The 14,016-nt window shown below is 50.9% G+C and overlaps 1 protein-coding gene across 13 annotated transcripts in view; it reads left to right on the forward strand.

The window, feature by feature from the left end:
- Positions 1-14,016, forward strand: part of EIF4G3 (eukaryotic translation initiation factor 4 gamma 3) — a 94,016-nt gene that overhangs the window by 17,354 nt on the left and 62,646 nt on the right. For 10 of the 13 annotated variants that reach the window (XM_048967340.1, XM_048967344.1, XM_048967337.1 and 7 more), the window contains 2 exons: positions 2,892-2,967; positions 5,494-5,637. The gene's annotated coding sequence lies outside the window, so the exon portion shown is untranslated. Of the gene's footprint in view, positions 1-2,891; positions 2,968-5,493; positions 5,638-14,016 lie in introns of those variants that run through there. The other 3 variants (XM_048967342.1, XM_048967343.1, XM_048967345.1) reach the window with 1 other exon arrangement.

Genomic DNA, 14,016 nt, shown 5'->3' on the forward strand with positions numbered 1-14,016 from the left:
GCACTTGGGTTGACAGAAACAGGCTGAGTAGTACAAGCAGATCTCCTTTGCGTCTCACTGGCCTGCAGTGCATTGGGTTCTGTTGCGCTTGCATGGCCGTGGTGCCCATGCTGACAGCAGGCTGCTCAGGGCTGGGTGAAGCGAGGGCTGCGGGTGATTTACATGCTGCTGAGCCGTCTCCAGTTCTCTTTAATTTAGAGATGCAAAACTGAGCCTGAAAGGAATGAGCTCCAGATAATTAGGTGCTTGTCTGCAGGTGTAACCAGCGTGGCTGCCTGCAGCTGCTGCCCTTAATATTGCTGATTTTTATTTGGAAGCATTGGGGAATGAATGAGGTGCTGGAAACGCTGCTCATTCGCAGCAAAGATTCTGCTGTTCTGTTCCTCCCACCCCATTCCATCAGCTGTGGTGAGGCTGAAGGGCAGCGTGGCACAGAGCAGGTAAGGGTGCTAGGAGAGGGTTTTGGTGGAATGGGCACTGAGTGCAGAAGTTGGAGCATAGAGAGATGTGTGCAGTGTAGATCAGGCAATGTTACGGCAGACAGAATGGGCAGGAAGCACCTGGGTTACTTAAAATGAAGCACTAAGATAAATGATACGTAATTAGGTAAAAAGCTCAAGATAAATTTCAGGACGAGTTTTGATTTTCAGGGAGAGTGCTGGGTGGGAGCACAGTATGATCTGGGTAAATGCTGACAGCCTCACTGCTTGCAGCGTCTGGATTGGGACTGCGCTTGGGAGCAGTGCTTAATGAGGAGCCCTTAATTAGCAGAGGGACAGGCGAGCCCATGGCTTTGTTAGTGCTGAGTGGGGATGGAGCCCTGTGAGGGAGTGGGCAGCAGTGGGGAGCTGCCCGGAGCAGTGCTCTGCTGGGCACGAGGCTGTTAGGGCAGCGCAGAGCTGCTCATTGTGTGGTTGTTGCTCGTGTAAAATAGCTCATAATTGAAAATGTAAAGAGAGTTTGGTTGTGCCATTTAATACAGAGAATAAGGTGATGGAATAAGAGGCCAGTTTACATAAACGCTTTGTTGATCCACTTACATTTTATACCTCCTGACAAATGGCAATGCAGTTGTGAGTGTTGACTCCACATGTTGCAGTAAGGGTCTTTATATCAGGCTGTAAAACATTGAAACAAGCTTAATAATGGCTTTTGCCTGAAGATCCTTTTGGTTATGAGTAAGTACAGCAGGTGGTGAATCTCAGAGCATGGTTTGCATCTGCTTGCAGCAGTAAGGGCTGCAGTATGCAGCCTGGCTGTTGCAGGCAGTGTACCCGCTGTAAACCCCACTGCTGCCATTTTGCAAACACCTTTTAATGTGTTCTTTGATTTGAGCAGTCAGCAGTCTGTCCTTGATGTCAGGATTAATGAGGGGTGTGAGGAGGATGTGGCTTCTTAGAGAAGTCTTTGCCTGTGTCTCTGAACCTCTGACTGCAGTTTGATGTGCTCATGCCAGGAAAAGTTGTTTAATTTTTGGGGTGTCTCGATGGGTTTCGCTGATTTAAAGTACCTGCTAAACAACCAGGCACGTGGCTGTGCTGCTGCTCCGCTGGGGCACAGGAGCAGCTGCTTTGGAGCAGAAAGTTGGGAGGATTTGCACAACTTCTTCCTGAGGAGTTCATGCTGTGATGGAGTTTCCCTCGGACACGGAGCGCTGATGCTGCCAGCACCGCTGATTCCCTTACATTCCGTGCACCAGAAAGCTGCAGATGGTGCTGAGGGTTTGGGTTTGCTGTGGTTCTATGCTCTGTACGCTCACCTGATGGCTTTGTCTCATATTTTCCACTGTTTAATGCACACGTGGTACAAGCAGGGCCATGCAGTGGGGTTGTTTAACCCTGGGAGTTGGCAGAGGGCTCACTTGTGTTGGACAGGAGGGAGATTTCGGCGAGGAATTCCTCCTGGCTGTAAGTGCTGCGCATTTGTTGTCTGTGTGGCATGGCACCTTGGGTGGCATGCAGCAACGGGGGCTGAATTACCCTGGTAGCAGAGTGCTGAGGGCAGGCTGCACTGACCACCTCGCTTGTGGCCCCGGAGCAGCGCTCTGCCCATCCGTCAGAGCCCTGCAAGCACTGTGCTGCCCATCCCATCCTATCCCATAGGAGCCCTGCGAGCATTGTGCTGCCCATCCCATCCTATCCCATAGAAGCCCTGCGAGCACTGCTCTGCCCATCCCATCCTATCCCATAGAAGCCCTGCGAGCACTGCTCTGCCCATCCCATCCCTTCAGAGCCCAGGGAGCACTGTGCTGCCCACCCAGTGCCTGCATTTGCCAGAAGCCGGGTGCAGGAAATAAGCACTTTCTCCATCCTTTGGATCTCATTAAAGCTTAGTGGAACTTAAGGCACTTCTGTATCCTTCAGTCTTGTGCTCAGATCAAGTCCTGTAGCAGAAGGACTTAGAGGTTTCCTTTTAATCTGATGAGAACCATCACTTTCCAGAAGTGATGTGGAAGCAGCTGCCCTGGCAGCAGCACCCAGCCCTGGGCGCAGGCAGCAAGCTGACTGCTCAGAGAAGATTATTTTCCCATGGCTTACATGAGTTCTAAAATAAGAAAATAAATCCTAACCTGCTCGAGGATGAAACAGTTTTTCCAAACTCAGGAATGGTCCCTTTTGGAGCAGGGATTGCTCATTTGTTTGTTCCTTTCCCTCTTTATTTCCTCTGGGTGCCCTCAGTACCTTTCCAAGTTGGGAGAACTACAGCAGTTGGCTCCACACCGAGACGTAAAACCTGTTGGCAGCAGCTCCGCTGTGTGGGCAGGAGGCGACTTACTGCCACATGGAGGCAAGTGCAAACAGGGCGATGGTGGCTGTGGCTCTGCGTGGGGAGGAAGCGGCGCTGCCCCCACGTCCCTCCCCGTGCTGCTTTCCTTAACATGCTGCCCTCAGGATCCCCCGCGGCCCTGTGCAGCAGCCCCTGGAGGAGCGGATCTTCACGCCGACCGTCTCTGCCGTGTACAGCACTGTGAGTATCTGCACGGTGCTGCTGGGTGCTTCCCAGCACTGGAATTCCTGGTTTCTTGCATTGTAAGCAGTGATGGGATCTGCAGGAGTTGGGATCCCTTCCTTTCCTGCTGATTCAGCAGAGCGCTGGGTTTCCGGAGGCAGTGGCAGTGGGATGAAGGCGTCCTGCATGCAGCTGGTTGGCTCCATCCCTCCTGCCTTGTGCTACGTGTCCTGTCACAGGAGCAGCCCAAAGAGGTTGGGCCTTCGCATTGAGCGCTCCATTCGGAGCTGCGGAGAAATGTTGTGATGGTGCAGTGAGAACCTGGGATGGGTGCTTTGGCTTGCTGGTGCTTGTTGATAAAGCTGGGTCATCGAGGAGACACCACCAAAACGCAGCAGTGTTTGTGAACGTAGGACACCATTTTCCTTTGATTCATTTCTTCTTTTCCCATGCGGCAATAGCTGGAATCCCAGTTTTATTTCTTAGCTGTGCTAAATCAACAGGGCCCTGTTAAAGCACTGCTTTGCTTTTCTGGTGGGAGAGTGCACATCTTTGGAATGCCAAAAGACGCTTCCAGGCAGCTCCTTATTATTTGGGAAGCAGGAAGGAAAGCTGTGGATGCAGGAAGTTCCCTCTGTGTTGTGCAGCCAGCATAAGTGTTTGTAGAAGAACACAGGCTGCTGCACAAGGGTTCCTCCTCCCCTCATTACCTCTGTGCCCAGGGGATCCTCCCTACGCAGTTTTTTCATTTCAGATCTTTGAGGGTATAATGCGGTTGCCTGTTGGGGAAAAGGCAACTGTAAAAATGTAAATTGATGTAAAATGTAAAAGTAACTGTAAAGAATGAGCTAAAATGACTTTTCAGTGTGAAAAATACCTGTGTGGTGCAGGAGTAGAAAGCAGGGCTGGAAATGTGTCTGCTTTTAGAAAACACAAATATGGGAGAAGGTGTTCTGCTTAAGGGAAAGGAGGGCCATTTATCACTTGGGTTCCGTGAGAGCTTTCCTCCCGAGCCCTTTTGGCAGGTGGCAGATGTGGAGTTAAGTCCTGGAAGAGCTGAATGGGGACAGAGGAGGCATGAGTGCAGCTGATCTGGGAGCTTGGAGGTGCTTGCGTGTGCCAGAAGAGCTGCTTCTGGGTGGGAGGTTTTGGATGTTTCCGTGTAAGCTGCTGCCTTCCTGGTGGTTCCCAGCAGAGAGATCCCTGCAGTCAGTCCTGCGCCTGCTGTGAGGTGCTTGTCCCCTGTGATAAAAGCCCTGGGCAGAGGGTTATCCCTGGTGGTGGGGTGAGCACTCCCAGCCCACTGTGATGCCCTTAAAGGGATGCTGAAGGCAGTTCTGGAGAAAAGAGATGACAGAGGGTGAGCAGGCCCACGTGCTGGTGGGCTCAGGAGGCTGTTCTGCCCCATGGGGCATCCCGGGGGTCTTTGTGCTGGTCATTGGGTGCTGGAGGTTCTGCCCAGGTCAATTTTTGCTGCATCTCAGGGATGCTTGTGTTGTGCCCTGTCCCTTTTGATCTTACCTGAGGGCTTCCTGGATGTGGCTGTGTGGCTGAAGTTGTGGACTCGGAAGGGGAAGAAACCTACAGAAGATTTAAACTCAGAGAGTTGCAGCCCGAGTTCACCTCTCATACATTCTGTTATTTTCTTTAAAACATGGATAAAGGCTTCTGAAAAACAAAACATACAGATACCTAGCAAATTAGTATGGAATTCTCTGTATCCATTTTCAGGAGAATAATGTCAGCTCTGGATTTATGGACATCTGCTTCCTTAATTACCTCAACCCAAGTTTCTGTTGCAGAATGTCCCGTGGTAAACAGCAGAGCAAACCCCTGGTTGAGCATGCCGGGACAGAAGTTGTGCCCTCGTGGACTTGTTGCTTTTTAGCTTGCTATCATGCAAATATCTCACCCTGACTTCAGTTTATGTAAATGCGCTGTATGTAATATTGGGGGGGCTCATCCCTGACCTGCCCTCAAGGTGAGCACCGGGGTGCTGTAAATCTCCCTGCAGTGAATGGTTCTGGGCCGTTTCCAAGCCTTGGGAAATTGCACAGTATCGTTCTTGTTGATGGTGCAGCTGTTTCAGGCTTGGAGGTAATGTTTAAGAAAGCATCAATATTTGGAATGTAACAGCGCGACTTGGGAAAGCGTGTAGTTGAACTCTGTGGCTTCTGCCCTCGTGCTGCCTTTGCTTGGTGCTAACTCTCAGCTGCAGATGGAGATCCAGGGCCTTGCTCCTGCCTTTCTGGTGATGCAGAACCAGTGTGGTTGGGTACAGCATGTCATGGGAAGCTGGGAAGGTTGCAGCCTGGAGCCAGAGGGGTGCTGCACAGCACGGCCCCAGCGTTCCTCCCCATTTCCCAGGGGCTCTGGCTGGTGCTCTTGGTATTTGGTCCTTTCCCATTTTCCTTATCTGTGTGCATTGACTTGTATGGTGTCTCACTAAAAATAGTGATGATAATACTGTGCTGCTAGCTGCTTTCTTAAGAAGAGTACAGCATCTCTACAGATCGGATTACTAATGTTCTGTTTTACTAACAGTTTATCTCCACACAGGTAACACAAGTAGCAAGACAGCCGGGTCCTCCTGCCCCATCCCCTTACACTGCACATGAAATAAATAAGGGACACCCAAATATTGCTGCAACGCCACCGGGACACGCGTCGTCCCCAGGGCTCTCGCAGGTAAGAGCGCCAGAGCAGCACGTTACCAGCCACACTCTTTTCCTCCAGTGCAGTTCTTGGCTTTGCTGCTCAAATTCAATGTATCTGTCTTGTCTGTGACCAGTAAGAGCTGGTGGAAGGACACCTCAGTCTGGCTGCTGAGGACAGGCTGCGGACAGCTGCATGCTGCTGTGAGCTGGTGGTAAGGGCTGTGCTGGAGGAGGCGAGCTTCTGCCCTTCCTGCCAACCTCTGCAGTTTGGGTGAAATATTAAACCCCAACTGACCTTTCAGACTGCGAGATGTGTGATAACAAGTGAGGTCATGCGAGGAGCACTTCACCTCCGTGTTCTGCGTTCTAGATAAAGCTTAGTGATGCGTGTCTGACGTGCTTGGTGGGAAAACTGGAACCTGTGTTTGTGTTTGAAAAATGTGCGAATGTTCGTCTTCTATGAAGTGGGAAGTCAGAGGCTGCAGTATCTATTCAGGATCACAAGTAGCTTGCGGGCGTCAGTCAGCAGTCTCTGAGCGGTGCCTTGTGCTTTCGCTGCATGGCTGTTGGTAAGGAAGTCTCTGGTTTGAAGGCTGAGCTGAAGAGCACAGCAGGGCTGCAGAGCAAACCCCGCATGCCGGCCGGCTTGTGTCAGGGATCACAGAGCTTGTTCCTGGTAGACGTCGTCAACAGAGGGAAGCTAATCATGGTAGATAAAAGGGGAAGAAAGAGGACATTCTAGGCAGCTTCTTAACAAGAAAACTCTAATCAAGGTTTTTTCTTCCCGTAATATTTTCCTGTTGAGTCAGTGCATACGTAGATGGTGGGCTGTGTGCCAGATCAGTGCTCTGGCCAGCCGGGAAAACGCTCGTTTCCTGTTCTGCTGGCTCTTATCCTCTTGGAAATGAGCATCAGCCTGCTTGTGCCACCATGCTGCTGCTAGCAGGACCCCGAATTGTGTCTGTGTGTCCCCTGCTGGCATGGGGCAGCTCTGCTGGTGGGACTGCAGGGGGGTGAGGCGTGCTGGCTCAGACACACGAGGTCGGGGCAGTTCTGCAGCGGTGCCACAAAGCTGGGACTTGGTGGCAGAACAGCAGCAGTCGTGCTTTTTTTCTAGCAGCAGTAGCAGCCAGCAGCGTGTGCTTGCCCGTGCCCTTAACTGGTAGGGGTTTGGGTCAACTCACAGGCTGTGGTATGTGGTTCTGGTTTTTTTGTTCTTTTTTTGCCTTCAACCCTAGAAATGTTAGCGTTCTCTCCTGTAGCTCACTTCAGCTCTGGTCAAATGTTGAGTTGCAGTGTTATATCACAATAATCAATTTTCTGGCTTAGCAGGATGTGGGCTGGAGGCATTACCTATTTATTGCATCTATCATTTTTCTCCTCTGGGTTTTTCCAAATGCCCTCTTGTGTTTGCATTAAGAAATGAGGTGAGTAGAAATCTCTTGTTTGCAGACCACATTTTTGGGGAAATTCTGTCACGACTTCATGTATTTGTTTCATTTGGGTAAACAATCAAAACTCCTTTAAGTCTCTCATCACATGAACATTTTTCTATGCTCTGATCATTCTTTTTCTCTGTTCAAACTGCTGGACTCCTGCTGCTTCCCTTTTGAGTTAGAGGGCCCAGAGCTGATGGGGTCTGATGAGTGTTGTGTTCCCGAGTTCTATAATGGCAAGGTCGCGTTTTGTGAACTGCCATGTATCTCCACAGCCCACACTGCTGATTGAGCAGAGGTTGTCTTTGCATTTTCCAGTCGTACTTGATGTGTGTGTTCTTGATTTGAGAGCAACGAAGATGGTAAGCAACAAAGCACTTCATTTGGGTAAGAATCTGATTAAGGCATCATTCTTTTTTCCCCTGACCTGTGGCTTAATTAATATTCTTAAAACTGAGTCTTTTCAGGGTGGGGACGGCTGTGTAGGCAGCAATGGATGAAAACATGTATGTGTTTTTAGGCTTCAGGTACTGAGATCTAAAAACCATTTTGCTGCATTGCTAGCATGCATGTCACTGGGGTGGTCCCAGACTGCTCTGATGCCGTCAGCCGAGTGCTCTGCAAAGGGATTGCTCCCTGTACAAAACTGGGGTGCTTTGTAGCTCTGCAGGTACCTGTGATGAGCTTCCAGCGTGGCGTGGAGAGGTTCCTGGGCCTGGGGAAGCAGGGCTGGAATGGCACGAGCTGCAACAGCATACGGGGTGGTTAGTGTCTGCTGTGGGAAAAAGAGTCAGGTGCAGATGGGTGCTGTACTTCTGTAGCTGTCTTTTCTTCTCCATTTAAATGGACAGAAACAGATGGCTGTGTGCTGCTGTGGCTCAGTGTCTCTTTCGCTTACTCTTCTGCCTTTTCCACTTAACATAGCCAAACAGGAGAGAGGGTTGCTGTTCAACTTCTGCAGTGACCTGCCTCTGGCACTGTGCTGCCCTTCAGAATTAGTTCTGCAGCACGACAAGGAGAGCTCAGCAGTGTGAGAATTGCTCCTACAGCAAGACCAGCACTTCTGCTTCCCTCCGCTTCCCAAACTCCTGGGCCTTGAAGTCACGCTGCTCTGGAATGTGCCGAGCTCTGCTGGTGTTCAGGAGCATGCAGCACATGTTGCTCAGTGATGCTGCGGCAGATGTGGACCAACAGACACGGCATCTCACATCTCCGCACTGTGCAGCAGGAGAGGAATGGCACAGCCCTGCCCCCTCACCTCGATTCGTCTGAGACTTTCTCAGCATGCAGAGAAAAGGAGAAATCGGCAAAAGGCAGTAGATAAGGTTCTTCCTGGCCATGGCAACCAGAGCAAGTTCTGCTGGGCTCAGGTAGGGCACAGGGCACGGCGGGGTAGTGCTTGCTGGAGCACTGATCCCACGCTGGATGTGAGGCTGTGCAGCGTGGTGCTCACATGGCTGTTAACACAAAGCAGCTGAGGGGCTGTAAATCTGCAGCCCGCTCTGGCTCTGCGTTGTGGTAATTTATTGTGTAGCCGTGCCTTGCGAAGGGAACAGCAATAAAGAGAGATCTTCCAAAGCAACCAGACTGGGACTTGGAAGAAGACAGCAGAAGAGTGCTTTGCTCTGTCTGCTGAGCGATGAGAGGAGGAAGAGGGGCTCATGCAGGCAGGAGGCAGCACGCAGAGCTGGGGCATCGGGATGGGGCTGCTCAGTCTTCCTCCCCAAGGCCTCGGAATGCTGTGAAGGATCCCAGGGAGCAGGCATGGTGGAGTCTGGTGTGCGAGATGAAGGAACACAATGGGGGAGTGGATGAGAAGCGGTGTTCCAAACACGACACTTTGTTCCTCTGCTTTAGCTTTGAAGGGAGGGCTCTGATGTGTATGCTGAGGTATTCCTCTGGTGCAGGACAACAGTGTACAGCACCAACCAGCTACTCTTGTAACAAATGGCCGGGAGTTTCATCTGTAATCATGAAAGCCTTCAGGTCTTGCTCCAAGCACGCTGTGCACTGCAGATCAGCGCTCTGCTGGGCTGGCACTGCCCAGCGCCCTGTGGCATCCGATGGGACCTCCCTCTGAAGCTGCTGTACTCACTGACAGCTGTGTTTAATAATGCCTTGTCTGTTTGTAACAACGTCGAGATACACTCAGAAAACAAGAGTGCAGAGAGCTGAATTCTCAGGATCCCGGTATACAGAGACCTTGACTTTTAGGTGGCTGATTTAAATCCAAAACAGACTGTACTAGCTGAAGCTTGTTACCATCTGGTTCTTTGCCTTAAGTGAAAAGAGTTTTGTGGTCTCATTCTGGTCCTCAAAAATGTCACCATTGCAAAATTAGGATTTGTAACAGCACTGAGATATTGCTTGGTACCTCATGGCCTGGGAGGCTGCGCCAGGCGATGTCTGCGTGCCATCTGTGGCATGTTATAGGCAATCCCCACACCCCTTCTTTATGATCTTGGCTCCTTCCTGTGGGAGCTGGAGCTCCATTGTAACCATGGTGTTTATTCAGTATTTCCCTCCCATCACCAGTTCAGATATCAGATGCTTTTAACGAAGTAACAGGTCGTCTGCCCATAGCAGATAACAGGGATAAAGAACACTGACGTGGCTGTGCTCAGGGGTGCCAGCAGCACGCCCTGCAATGTGCTCACGGTAACACTCATGTTCGTAATGCAGCTCACTGCTCCTGAGCTTGAGAGGAGTCGATGGCTGCAGGTGGAGGTCTGAACGGTGAGTTATTTAATAGCTGATAAACCCAGGAGAGGCATAATCTTCTTCTGGCCTTTGTGTGGAAGGGCTGCTGGAAGGGCAGCTGAACTCTGTGTTGTGTAATGGGATTAGGGGCGTTTTGATGGGGTTAACAGCGTGGGGGATGTTTGCTCGTGTAACATCTCTCCATGGGTTTGATGAATCCCCGTGCCTTTTACCTCCTTAGTTCTGACTTTGAATTAGGGGAATGCACCCATGTTTAAGAGCTGCAGGCTTTTGTGGAGCTCCGAGATAGCAGGAAGGGTGCAGTGTGGCTTCAAGTGCACATTGATGCCAGTAACTTCCATAATTACTTAGCCTTGGAAACAATTTTTTAAAGCCATGGTGCAGAGGGGATGAATGAGTTGGCATTAATATTGGTGCACCTGGGAGGGACTGAAAGCAGTTTCATTCATTTTTTCTGCTTTCTAATAAGGAAGGAGGAGAACCTGTTACAAATTGGTCACCTGTACACCAGCACAGTGAGGGCTGCAGCACAGACTGTGCCTGGGATGAGGTCTGTGCAGAGCTGGCTCTTGAGCAGAGCAGTGGTCAGTGCTGTGGTCTTGGGTGGCCAGCAGGTGCAGGTCAGTGTTTTTCTCCTTCTTAAGCTTGTTTGCTGTCAGGTGTAAGCTGCCCTGGCTTGGAGTCGCCCCGGTCTCCTGCTGCAGACAGAGATTTGAATGCAGAGCTCACCCAGTGCGCCCTGGCTGCCTGGCCAGCAGGATTGTCTCTAACGTGTCACAGCTCCCTGTCTTCTGGAGGTTTTGTGCACGTTTTCTGTTGTCACAGTCACAAAGCGCTGTGCTTCATGTTGATGCTTTTCAGACTTCCCCATATTTTTTGATAACATAAAATAACGTGAAGCAACTTGCCGCTTTCTTACATTTAATAATTTCTACTGTGGTATTCCTTCTGTAATAACACCTTCTGTTCCATGCTATTTAATTGATTTCTTGAACGCTCCAGAAGAAGACATCGTTCTCAAGCAAGCACGATGTGTTGCAGAAGGCACTGTGTGCTCGTAAACACTGGAGTCAGCACTAAAGTCAGAGCTTTGCACAGTCTGCATTTGTAAACAGAAAGGGCAAAAATATTTTTGCAGCAAGATAAATCTTGGGAGAAACAAGTTTGCTCGCTAGGAAAGCTTCTCAAGTGGTTTGACACTACAGAGCCTCTCTGACAAGGCTGTGTTTTTGGAATTTGTGAAATCCCAGCTCTGACTTCAGCGCCTCCTCCTGAAAGTCGTTTCAGAGTCACAGAATCACCCGGGTTGGAAGGGACCCCAAGGATCATGTAGTTCCAACCCCCCTGCCTAGCAGGGCCACCAAACATACACATTCAGATCAGGTTGCCCAGGACCCCGTCCAACCTGGCCTTAAACACGGCCAAGGACGGGGCATCCACAACCTCCCTGGGCAGCCCGTTGCAGGGCCTAACCACTCTCCTAGTAAAGAACTTCCCCCTAACATCCAACCTAAATCTTCCCTCCTTCAACTTAAAACCATTTCCCCTAGTCCTGCTGTTGTCAGCCCTTTTGAAGAGTTTACTCCCCTCCTGGGTGTAGGTTCCCTTCAGGTATTGATAGGCTGCAATGAGGTCACCCCGCAGCCTTCTCTTCTCCAGGCTGAACAAGCCCAACTCCCTCAGCCTGTCCTCATAGGGGAGGTGCTCCAGCCCCCTGATCATCTTAGTCGCCCTCCTCTGGACCCTTTCCAAAATCTCAATGTCTTTCTTGTACTGAGGGCTCCACACCTGGACACAGTACTCCAGATGGGGCCTCACAAGAGCCGAGTAGAGAGGGACAATCATCTCCCTGTCCCTGCTGGCCACCCCTCTCCTGATGGAGCCCAGGATCCCATTTGCCTTTCGAGTTGCCAGAGCGCACTGCTGGCTCATGTTCAGTCTCTCATCCATCAGGACCCCCAGGTCCTTCTCTGCCGAGCTGCTCTCAAGGACCGCTCCTCCCAGCCTGTACAGGTGCCTGGGGTTCTTCCGGCCCAAATGCAAAACCCTGCACTTTGCCGTGTTGAACCTCATCAGGTTCACCTGAGCCCAGCCCTCCAGCCTGTCGAGGTCCCTCTGAATGGCATCCCTTCCTTCCACCGTATCAACCGCACCACTCAGCTTGGTGTCGTCAGCAAACTTGCTGAGGGTGCACAGTCGGGGCCCTCGGACTGCTGCAGTGCTCCGTGAGGAACCACGGAGGGTCAGCACGGACTGCAGGCCAGGCAGCGAGAGCAGGTGGTTGTGGGCTGAGCCTCCTGGGGTTTGAGCTTCTCCAGGAGGGGAACTGCCGCCCGAGCGACCTGGTTTTGTTCTATCAATGTGGAAGTGCTTGTAGTTCAGTTTGTGACTGTTCCCTTTTGTCCCGAGGCACACAGCTGAGAAGAGTCTGTTTCTCTGTGCCGTCACATCAGCGAGATCCCACCTGAGCATTCTCATCTTGAAGTTACAGACCTGCTCCTCCTGGTCTGCCCAGTGCCCCAGACCTGGTTGTGCAGATTAACAGAAGGGATGGTCCCACATGGACAGCTGACGTCCTTTCTGTCCCAGCGTTGGGTGATGTCCCACCCAGGCAGATGCAGCTTTTAGTTGGCCACTGGAGGAAGCCGTGAGGAGGAAGGGCACGGAGCAGGGCTCCCAGCTGGCTGCAGGTTGTACTCCTAAGCAATAGTGGTTTTCCTCACAGCGTGTGGTCCTTAAATTGTGACAAGGTCTTGTAGGCAGGCCAAATGAAAAGCACCACATAACTCTGTGGGCTCTGCTGAGAGCTCCAGATCTGCTCCCAACAGGAGAGGTGCTGGAATTTCTCCCCCTGACTCACAATATTGTGAGTACCTTCCTTACGGAAAGTAGCAGTTCACTTGATTGTGTCATGGTGATGACCAGACCACCCCCAGCTTCCAATGCATGTGCTGTGTTCCAGACAGGGACTGGCATTTCAGCCTCTGTTAGAAGCCAGCTCAGTCGCACCAGTACTTACAGATGTTACGAGACGATCATCTGCTGTGGCATTTTCCCTGCCCTCGTGCCTTCCTTAGCAATGGTTTTGAACCTGGCCAGGTGATGTTCTGTATGGGTGGGCTGGAATGGCCACGGTGAGGAGCTGCCCTGCCTGGCAGGATGTCTGTGCCCCAGTGACACAGAATGAACGCGTTGCAACGTCTCACTGTGACCACAGCACTGGGATCTGGTTAGCAGCTGGAATGCCTCCTCGCTTTTATTTCTCAAAACAGAAAGCCCAGGGGTTGTCCTTTGCTTCCCAAAGCCATGTGTTGAGTTTACCTTTGCTTGAAGTGCTGTGCCGAGGGCTGCCTGCCTTCAGCAGTGCAGATGCTGAGCAAAAGAAGTGTGGTGGGAATGTGCACAATGGTTAAAAGCACAGGGTAAGCCAGAGTTCCTGGGAGGTAGCGCGTCCAACAGGGACACTTTGTCTCACTTTTCCCTTTCACCCTTCTCCTTTGTAGCATCTCTGCAAGAATAATAACCACAGTGTCTTAAGCAGGAAGGAAAAGAGCTGGTATCTTGTGTCTGTGTGCCCTCTGCACAAACAGCCTTTGTGCAGGGGACAGGAAACTGCATTTTCTTTGCCTTCTTCCCTTGGTGGGAATGTGATTTTTGGTGCTGAAGTTAGACCAGTGCCTGCAGTGCTGTGCCTGCTCCTTGGGGCTCTGCTTGCCTGTTCAGCTTGATGCGTTGGCCCTCTCAAATGTGTGATGCTAAATCATACAAAGCCATAAAAAGGTCGTTAAAAATTGAGTGGGGATGGTAATGACACAGATGAGATACCCTGAGATAAATTGCTGCAGAGCAGTAAAGATAACAAAGGTTGTGCCACACTTGTGAAAGAAGTAATTCCTCCCAGGTCAGGATATTTTTATCCTTCTAGAGGCTGAGTTTGCTGCTTCCCAATACTTCGCAGCACGGGGAGCTCTCCTGAAGGCAGGATGCTGTGATAAGGATGAGCTGATTTCAGTGATGCTGCATCATTAGCAAATGAGCTGATCAAAACGAGAGGTTCTCGCTGCACTGTACACCGAAGAATCTCGTATTTGAACATGGAGCTGTGAGGGAGGCTCTCTGTTCAAACAGAACACCCTGATGGTGTGTTTGATTACCCACAGTTGAAGTATTGTTGTGAATAGGAGCTAGGAATGTGTAGGTGGAAATGGCCCATGTTTATTGATGTAAGACTGAAGGAGTGTGGGCCTGGTTTG

Source organism: Lagopus muta, chromosome 21, assembly GCF_023343835.1.
Source record: "Lagopus muta isolate bLagMut1 chromosome 21, bLagMut1 primary, whole genome shotgun sequence".
Taxonomy (NCBI): Eukaryota; Metazoa; Chordata; class Aves; order Galliformes; family Phasianidae; genus Lagopus; species Lagopus muta.